Genomic DNA, 11,086 nt, shown 5'->3' with positions numbered 1-11,086 from the left:
ACCTTGGAAACAACCTCCAGGGGGTAAAAGGTCACTCTCCATCACTGCGGGAAATTTGGTGAATTGTCAAAATTTGGTATGATTTGAGATCGATTAGTTTTCATACTTTTTTATTTCTTGCTTGGATAGTTTATAATTTACGTGTTTTTTTACCTTCTCATTTGTCAATTACCATATGCATACCCTCGTAATTCGATACATGTAACATGAAAAAAGTTTTTTTTTTATCGTGGAATCATATTTCTATTTTGCACACACTTAAACAATTTAATATAAAAACATATGATCTGGCCATGTGGCTTAGCATCGAGGTTGGCGGTTCACCTAGCCCATCATCCCTCCACGGCCGATAAAATAAGTAACACTTTTGGGGGGAAGTCAACAATGGTTGCCCTATGGATAGACTTGCCCCAGCAATAGGAATAAGGCATTTCCACCACTGGCTCAGGGCTGTAAATGGGAAATTTTCACCTCATTGCTCATTTAAGTAAGAAATGACTTTGCTTATGAAAAAAATAACAGCACAGTAGTTTAGCAGAGAATACAGGAGACGACACTGCTAGGTTACACTATATTGTAGATTTGGTCCCTGTTTTAGCCCCAACATTTCCAATATTTAATAATTAAAATTTGCCTCAAACTATATGGATTTAATGTCAAAAATAATATAACTATAGATGTTTTTAAAGGTACATTTTATACAATCCCTAGATAAAGTAAATATATTTCATAGCCTCCTAATATTTTGATAGCACTATGGCAATTAATCAGTCAATTGCACACAAAAGCAAATGCAAATTCAGACAGTGAATCAGAAAAAATCGAAGTTTTCTTAACCTTTGCAGATATAAGCAGGTGAAGGCTTTGTCTGATGGAATGGGCTGTTCCTGCATGAGGTTTAACTGCAGGGCACAAAGCCAGCCAAACTGACATGATCATTAATTACTTGGAGAAAAAAGAATATGACAGTTTGGGTTAAATATATATCAAATAAAGTTTATCGTACAAACATAGGCTTACAATGATTTAAAAACGGATTTTTAAGTAAAATAAAAACCCTTAAAAGAAGCTTTTTAGTCCCTTGGGCTTAGTTAAGAAAATATAACGTTGGCACGGTTGAAGAGATTGAAGTTGTATTCGTTGTTTATTTAACTGCTCACAGTTTGCGTATTCAAAGTGACCTTTCATATTAACTTGCCACATTACAAGCAAGATTGAAATGTCAATAAAAAGAGTGGTGTGTAGGGGTCACAGTATATTTCTTTTGAGTCAAAACAAAAGTTTGACTCAAATTCTTGAGGGAATTATTTTGTTCTGCCTACGCTGTGAAAAGAAAAATGTCGGTTAACTGCTTTTGATCTCTTTGGACACCCTTAAGAAGTAGTCATGATTGATGAATATTTTTCTTTGCTGTGCATACATATATTCTCCAATACTATATAGTGTATATGTGGATAACATGTTAGTACTGTACGCTTGTATTATTTCTATTCACACATAGACCTAAACCTTTTGTGAAGTATACGACTGATGGTGCAATGGTTTGTTCACTGTGCGATGAGTCTGCCCAACTCTGATTCACGGCGAAATTAAACTATTTCTTATTTTGACAGGTAAAGCGACCTGGCCACAAATGATAGCTCAACAAAGTGGCTTAACATCTGGGAATTTAAAGCAACCAAATACTGTAAACGTGTGTTTATAAATGTGGAGGTAAAAACACGAGCCAGAGAAAAATCCACGCGACCAGGGGGAGAACATGCAAACTCCAAATATACACAGGTGTCAGGGTCGGGATCGAATCCACGATCTCGTGTATACCAGGCGAGGTAGTTGACATCTCGCTACCGTGGCACATGACATCTGAACCAGTCATTGGCGCCCTACATGCCTTCACCAACTCAACAGCATGGTGACGTATTGTCAAACAACCCCATCATGGCATGGTATGGAGAGACTTCCATCCAGCAGTGACATTGGCAACACTGACAATTGCACATTTGTGTATATATAATATTAAGAATGCATGGGACACATGTAGTGCATATGCATGACAAGTTGAATCTTGATTTGAAGCTTTCGTGACTGCAGGAATCCATACTCTTTGGTTCTTTCGGTAAAGTCACGTGGGTAGAAAATAAAATAAAACAAATCACGACGTTTCGATCGCAACACAAGCAACCTTTATCAGGTGATACTTCTATGTCAGCGGTTGTACTGCTGTATCGTTGCCACCTGATGACGGTTGCTTGTGTTGCGATCGAAACGTCGTGATTTGTTTTATTTCATTTCTAACTACGTGATATTACCGAAAGAACCAAAGAGCATGACAAGTTGAGCAATAAAACAACAACCTTAAACACTTAAGTGACTAAAATAAGCACGATATTATATATCTTTGTGTTACAACATAACAACGTGTGATATCATGGATAAAGTATTTCATCATACTTCATCCATGATGGATCATGTGCACTTAATCTTTTATGTTTCACGTGCTCATACAAAACTATAAATGTCTGGTATGTTTTAGTGTAACATGCCATGCAAAGTAATCCCTTCTAATGGCATTACCAAACCCCTTCATTCAGTAAGACTTGCTGACTAAAATGTGACAAATTGAACTTACAGAAGATTAGATTTATATGAATCTTCATTGCTCATAACGAATATATCCAGGGTGTTGTTGAACAGCCTTATAAATATGCTATTCACCCTCCAGTATCTTTGCCGTTGTGTAATATTTTCAGCAGTAAATACATATTTTAATACAGTATGCAATTCTTTGTATTGTACAAAGCAAAACATAAGATTTATCCATTACTTGTGTTCAGTTTGCCACAGTGCTTCCAAAGTGTACATTTTCACATATTTGTAAGTTACAATTCAAATACTGTAGCAGCAATAATTTTCAAAATGCTTTCACCTTGCCACTGAGCTAAGGCCCGCCTATCAGATTTCAAAGTAAATCAATATTATTGCACTTAGACAAAAAGTCAGTTAAAAGTGTGTGAAAATTATTATTTTTGCCACAATCATTGAAATGTCAAATTATATTTACATTTAAACCTTTACAAGACTTATTCAACAAAAGGCTCTTGTACAGCTTAAATATATATAATTTATGTCTTACAAGATTTTTTTCATTTCTAAAAATGCAATAATAAACCATAATTAGATCTTTAAAATTCGGCTTCACGATGTGTTGGTGTTACAGAATCACAACTTCATAATTCAGGATTATGCCACGTGGTTCATCTTTTAAAAGTCCCATATTACAAAGTAAAGGTAATCCAAGTATGCAAATTAGGTAGTATCATTATAGTGAATATTACCTACATGGATACCTAAATTATATTAACGTTGCTATACTGCTAATTTGGGCCACATAATGTTTATAGTTTTACTTCGAGTTTATTTGAAAAGAATACAAATACACACAAACACAAACTAACATGAAAGTTTCCACACATCAAATAATATTTTTCTAACTTTTTTTTTTAAACCATGACATTTATCTAATTTAAAAAGTCCTCATGACAGGACAGGCAATGTAAGAATATTCTCTTTTGACCATGCAATATCCAACTAAAGTCTCCAAATGAAGACAATGCAAAGGAGACCAATCACACATTTCATTATTTTCACAAAAATCCACACATTACCATCCACGCTGTAAATCTCTGCTCAAGGCCCCCAATGCCCTGCGTACCAGCCTTTCACCGTGGTTAGCAATTCCCAGAATTTTGCTTCCTTGTGATATCAACATTGCCAACTAACCCGACAGAAGTCATCCCACTCATAGAACCCCTTAAAAGGGCCCTCACTTGAATTTCCACATGCACCTCACCAAATCGGGAATTCTAGCGGAGACTCTAGAAGACGAAGAAGAATAACTGCGTATCCCTTTACTGCGCAAAAGAAAAAAAAACCGTAGCCAGTGGCATCAAAGCAGCATCCGAATCAGCAGTGAAGAGGGGGAGTCAGTCCTTTGATGTGAGCCACCACCTCAGCCTCACTGTACACTGCAGCTGTGTCACTGCTATTCCTTTCTTTCCTTATTTTTCTTTTATGCTTTAAACAGTTGCACGTGCACCCAGGCTGGCTTATATATATATGTTAAACAATACATTATATTTATTCATTAATCTCTTGCCATATAACGTGTCACTGTTTTTGTCGTATAGAATGTCACTTTCTCCACGAAATTAAATTGAGCTCTCATAGAAATGCACGCTTATAAAAAATAAACGCCGAGGCACATTCACTGCCCGAACGAATATCCAAGCAACCACACTCCCCGTTACCATATTGAGTGTAAATGGTGCGCTTGCTGATCGCTTAATGGAAACTGGAACAAATTCCTGAACCATGTGAGGCTAATTGAGGTATTTATATATTCCAGGTTCTAGACTCTCCTTCATAGACGAGTAGTGAAAAAACAGCAGAATGTTGAATATTTTGTTCAGTATACGTGCTATGTATTGTTTAATCAAACTGATAAAGTTGTAAATCCAACCTCACTGAATTCTATGGTCATACGATGCAGAGTTGTATATTGACAGTGGGTAAAGTATTTAAAATCATGGAATACATATTTGATGTATTAAATATATGCTTTTATGATGCATGGGATTTAACTTTTTTTACAGGTGATTTTGTAAAGCGCTGCCAATTTGCTGCTTGCGTTCATAAAGCACTATAAATGCGTTAAATGTAGATGTCTTTCTCCAATAACAATCAAGTAATGTACTGTGAATATTTGAAGAAGTGTCCTGATACAAAATAAACATCTAATTAAAATTTTAACCATCAGCTCAATAAAACCTGGGGGAAATGTTTTTATTTATTAATTTATTAAATGGAACTTTATTATATTTCAATAAAGTATACATCAGAAAAACAACATATATGCCTATTATACATTTTGCTTATGAAATCTGAAACGTCCATCACTCATCAAAAGCTGCCACTCAATCAGTACGCAATATATGTCCCAACCCAATGCTGTAGATTATAGCAACAATAAAAAAAATGGCCTCTGGTGTTTGAAAAAAAATACTTTGTATAAAATTGATCTTTATGAAGTTCCGCTGTACGCCAAGAGGTATGTTTTTTTTGTTCTAGGTTGGATTAGAGGCGTATCATTCCCATATCAATGCCAACACATATCAAGGGAACCCCTTGATATGTACTGGCATTTGATTTGCACGCGTGCTGCAAACATGCCTTTGAAATTTGAAAAGACTTTAATGCGTTTGCAATTGTGTGCATGATGTGCGCCACACGTTATCATTACTATTAGTATTACTATAACCACTAATGGTAAGAGGTGCTGCTCACCAATTTTATTTTTTAGAACACTTCAGGTGCAATCCATTGTATTAAAGTAGGAAAATGTTACCGATATCATGATTTAAAGTACATTCAAAAGGAAAGCTTTTCATAGAGATCAGTATTGTAATTTTTCGATTTAAAGCTTTCGTGACTGCAGGGATTCATCTTCTTGGTTCTTTCGGTAAAGTCACGTAGAAATGTAATGTATTGTAATGTTTATTGAAAGCTAAAATGTATTTTACAATGGATACATATTTAATAGTACTTCCCAACATGCATTTATGTGTTACAAACCCTATGTATACGAGTGTATATGTGTATCAAATATCATATTTGTACTGTACATTACTAATCTCTCCTACATTTTAAGTCTACATTTATGTTTAACAAACGTTATAACATTCACACACGATGCTCGCTTCTTAGTGATCCATGGTAGATTCACCAGTCTTGTTTCATTTTGCCTTTGCAGTCATGGTTATACTATTGAGTCTGATTGATGCAAGTGTTTAGGACATTGCACTGTGCCGTGCATGGAAAATACATTAGAGCGCGCGCACACACACACACAAACATTCAGTAACACAGCCTCGTCTGCAAACCTAGATGGGATTTCAGCAGAGGTGGGACAAAGTCATTGTTATGCAAGTCCAAGTCGAGTCGCAAGTCATCAAATTCATGACTCGAGTCTGACTCGAGTCCAAGTCACATGACTCGAGTCCACATCTCATAGGTGGGACAAAGTCATTGTTATGCAAGTCCAAGTCGAGTCGCAAGTCATCAAATTCATGACTCGAGTCTGACTCGAGTCCAAGTCACATGACTCGAGTCCACATCTCATAGGTGGGACAAAGTCATTGTTATGCAAGTCCAAGTCAAGTCGCAAGTCATCAAATTCATGACTCGAGTCTGACTCGAGTCCAAGTCACATGACTCGAGTCCACACCTCTGGATTTCAGCCTACAATCCATAAAGTTTTCAAAGCACAGACACAGTATCCCACACACTTGTCTCCATGCTCGTAGGATCAGATGTGCAATGCACAATGCAAACGAACAGCCTGAAGATGGGAAGGGAACTGACAGATTGCTTGGGCCAAGCAATCTGTCAGATTATGGGAACAACGGAACTCATGTCTCGGTAAAGAGAAACATTTTCTTCGAGGGGGACATTTATGAATGACTGGAAAATCTAGGCAAAAGTTCGTGTGAAACTCAGTTTGAAACAACCGTTAGTGTTACCGTGACAATTGTATTATAGGAACACAAATGTTTCAGATGTTAATCCAAACTAGATCTGATGAAAAGAGGTATTCCGTAAATTTGAAAGAAAAAAAAATATGTTATGATAAGGTATTTATAACATTTGATTTAATGGTGTGGTGATTGCAAGAAAACATGCATCTGGACAAGGGAGTTTTATATGAAAATAGAAAATATTATCTTCAAACGATGAACGTGCTTTGTAGGATAGCCAATTTTTCTTTTATGCCTAAATATTTACTGGACCTTCCAAGTTGCACTATTTCGGAGTGTGTAGTTTGATAACCGGGGGTAATAACAGCAACTGGGAACCCTTCATCGGCAGCAGATTGACCAAGGCCAGCGACTACGCTGATAAACATTTTATTTAAGTAGGCTTTTCATTGAAGTCACAAAGAACATTACCAAGATTCTAATGGGCCACTGCTCGGGACAAACACAGCGTGTCTAGAATATTCCACATTTTTGCAACACACGTGTTCATAGTGAAGTTATATTTTCACCCAGAGAAATAGTTTGTACACGTGTGATCAAAGCGCACGTGGAAGCCGATTGAATACGGGTTGGGAATAGAAGCACATTTTTACCATTTTAAGTGTTGTGAAAATGACCAGCAATCACATAGGCCAAAGAAAAAAAAGTCTATACAGTACTGTATGTGCCTTTGATTGGGATATCTGAAACTGGATTTTCCATGCAGTCTGCTACTACAGTTAACAGATTTCCCAATGGAGTTGCGAATTTTGGCAACCGAGAATTCAACCCTGAAAATAAAATGTTCTGCTGTGTTTCCACGTACTCCCAGGAGATGTCAAGAATTAACTTTAAAAAAAAACTTTTCCATCTGTGAAGAAATTCTAGAAGAAATTCTTAGATACGTCTCTCGTAGCAATGTAAATAATTACAGGTTTTAATCAGTATGAAATACAGTTGCGCAATACTAACATCTAAGCCAGTGGTTCTTAACCTTCCTTTACTGCAGCCTTACATCCCTTTGGTTCTCAATTGTAAAAAAATTATAATGTTCATAAATACATAGCTTTGATGAAACAAAGTAGTTGTACTTACTTGCCCATGCTTAATTTATGTATTGATGATTTACCTTATAAAAAAATATGGCATGTCTCGCATCCCCAGAAAGGGCATCTCGCACCCCATGCGGTGTGTGCACTCCAGGTTAAGACCCACTGATCTAAGCAAATGAGAAATGACAGGCAGTGTTATGGTGACATATTAAAGCCATTGTATATTGAAGATATGCTGCCCATGCACATTTGTTACGCCATTCGGCAGAGGTGGGACAAAGTCATTGTTATGCAAGTCCAAGTCGAGTCGCAAGTCATCAAATTCATGACTCGAGTCTGACTCGAGTCCAAGTCACATGACTCGAGTCCACATCTCATAGGTGGGACAAAGTCATTGTTATGCAAGTCCAAGTCGAGTCGCAAGTCATCAAATTCATGACTCGAGTCTGACTCGAGTCCAAGTCACATGACTCGAGTCCACACCTCTGCCATTCGGCCACAATAAATATGAAGGAAAAAATGAATCGTTAATTTAAACCCAATACTGTAATCTAAAGCTCCAAAACATAGTTTTCACAGTTATTCATCCATCAGATTTTTCACATTTATTGAAAACAGATGATGGATTAAATTGGCGTGTGTGTAGGTGCTAGGTTGATGGTCATATCACTGGGCTGTGAGGAGAGATGGAAATTTTTTGGGGAAACCTTTATCCAGCGGGGGAATGATCACGGCTGTTGATGACGATGCTTGAAAATCCAAACAAATGTAAATCACTTCAAACGTCTTCACACGTTAAAATAAGATGTGAAGTCTGCCGATAAGCAGAGACTGTCTCACCCTTAAAAAACACAATACATATCCGAAATCACAATTTATTTTAAAAAATACATAATGAGACGCGCTAATCTGATATGTTGTTCCTCGTGTTAAACAAACGGTACTTTAGGACAACATGTTTTATCATTAAAACATTATTTTAACATTATTTTTGGGGCCTCGCTTGCAATTTATGAACTCTTAGTGAGATGACAAAAAAGATATAGATAAGAGAGAGCGATGTAGCGAGATGAGAAAAATGTGAACGAAGGATCGAGGTGCAGTGAGACAGAGAATACAGCTGCAGACAAGATAGAAATGACAGATGAATGAACTTTTTTATTTTTCGATTTAAAGCTTTCGTGACTGCTGGGATTCATATTATTGGTTCTTCCAGTAAAGTCCCTTCTACGTGACTTTATTGAAAGAACCAAGAATATAACTTTTCTATGTTATACTCTTTGGGTTTTTTCGGTAAAGTCACGTAGGTAAAAAATAAAATAAAATAAATGAAAACAACTAAATTCAATCACGACGTTTCGGGTGCAACACAAGCGTCCGTCATCAGTTGGGAAAGCATGGCCTACTGCTGATGCATTTATTTTATTTTTTACCTACGTGACTTTACCGAAAAAAAAGCAAAGAGTATGAATCCTTGCAGTCACGAAAACTTCAGATCTAGAATTTTCGATGTTAATTGCCTTATTGTGGTATTAGGTGTTACATTAAAGCTGATATTTGTCTCACTTACATTTGTTTTTATGAATCTGGGGCCACTTGAGACCCAACGCTTTTTCTTCATCTTCTTACGTGTAGTGCATCGCCTGACAGTACTCTGCTAAACACCCATACAGGCACATACTCTAGCAATCAAAAAACATTGATATTTTCCAGACTTCACTCTACTGGGGCAGCAGGTGATACCCGTTTGAAGAAACACGTTTCCTGTTGTGATTTGCCATTGTGTAAACAATTCCTCTACAAATGCCCGTGTGTTCTTTTGGGACAAGTGGCTTCCTCTTTGCAATGCTGGTGATCTCTTGATGGTCTGCTTGCAGTGTGGTGCCTTTCCAAACCAGCAGAGGAAACAAAAAAACACCAAACTCTGTCCTCTCTCTGATGTGCAAGCAGCACAGGAAATGTTTTTAAAGGATCATTGAGCAGAACGGCAACAAATTAACCTGCATCTTAGTGTGTGTTACAAGTATCACATAGTACTAAGCGGGAGGTGATGGATTGTGAAATACAAATGTTGAAAAATGCCTTTGCAAAAAAGCTAAAAATAATTCTTGACTGAAAATACAAGCACAAGAAGGCTGCCCAATAAAATAAAAAGATAAGATCCTTTGTAATTATGAGCCAATGAACTATAAACATTTTATTGTTGTTGTAATACTTTAAAACATTTCCACAGTATGCACCGGTCTGTAGACGCAATGGCTCCCATATGCACACGCACTGACGTGCTTGCTGCAAATTAGCTCCAATTCATCTATTTCCCCCCTCCCTCCCTCCTGCTCAACAAAAAAGTCATTGCAACAATTTCTCCATGTTCCGTTGTGCATTTCTAAAGTGCTACAGTTACACAGACACCCTGGCATTCATCATGTATAGTCGATTTCTGTGTACACAGGTGTTCAAATAAAGTGGTTCCAATAAATCAGGCACTTGTCCAAACCAACATAATACACCTTAACATTTATCTCCTTTCATGTTCCGACATGCACACGCTCGCCTTCATGCAAAACACATCACATTTGCTAGATTCGCTGGGCTGCACTAAAGCATATTGGTGTTTATAGTTCATAAAACAAACTTGAAAAGGAACTACAATGCCCTAGAGGCTGAAAAATATATCAGGTCAATGCTCTTTTGATTAATTAAATGTTAACTTACTGGTAAAACACCCCCTATTGCCCAATATATAGCGTATGTATGTCTTTAAGTATGCAGCACAAAGACCACATGAGTCAATAGATGTACTTTAGCATCCAGTTAAGGAAATCATAAAATACGTCTAAAATTATCCCACTAAGTTTTGCTACACATTCTGTAGAGTCAATGCATTTTAATAAGAATGAGTTCTTTACAACTCTTTGTGAATCTTGTGCTGGATGAGGAATCCAGTAAGCTATGAAGCTCTTTTTCACAGATGTCCATTCTGGTTCGTGCGGGTTCATTGAGGTTAAGGCCAGTGCGGGTGGCGCAGGGGCGTGGGGGGTCATCACCAGTTCAGATATCACTTACCAATGAGTTTAGACGTGATCACGAACCAAACTCAGGTCTCGGGGTTCCTATGGAATTGTGAAAGCCAGTGTGCCACTATTCCACAATATTATGATGATGATAAAAATAATACAAATAATAATGCTTTTTACTTCTTAAGCCTCTATATTCAGTTTCCTACATTGGAAGACTTGGCTCGATAAGATTAAAGAGTGTTGGCAAGTTGGAGAAAACGGAGTACGAGGAGGTAACACTCAGAGCTCTGCAGAGATAGATTCAAGGATCCATTTCTGTACTCCCATCTGCTGGCCAAATCGCAGGCCAAAGCCTTCAATACCTGGTATTTCAATATCTGGTATTTCAATATCTGGTATTTCAATATCTGGTATTTCAATATCTGGTATTTCAATATCTGGT

The sequence above is a fragment of the Lampetra fluviatilis genome, chromosome 12, assembly GCF_964198595.1.
Source record: "Lampetra fluviatilis chromosome 12, kcLamFluv1.1, whole genome shotgun sequence".
In the NCBI taxonomy this organism is placed as follows: Eukaryota; Metazoa; Chordata; class Hyperoartia; order Petromyzontiformes; family Petromyzontidae; genus Lampetra; species Lampetra fluviatilis.
The sequence above is the reverse complement of the archived record's forward strand: the minus strand, read 5'-3'. Positions refer to the sequence as shown.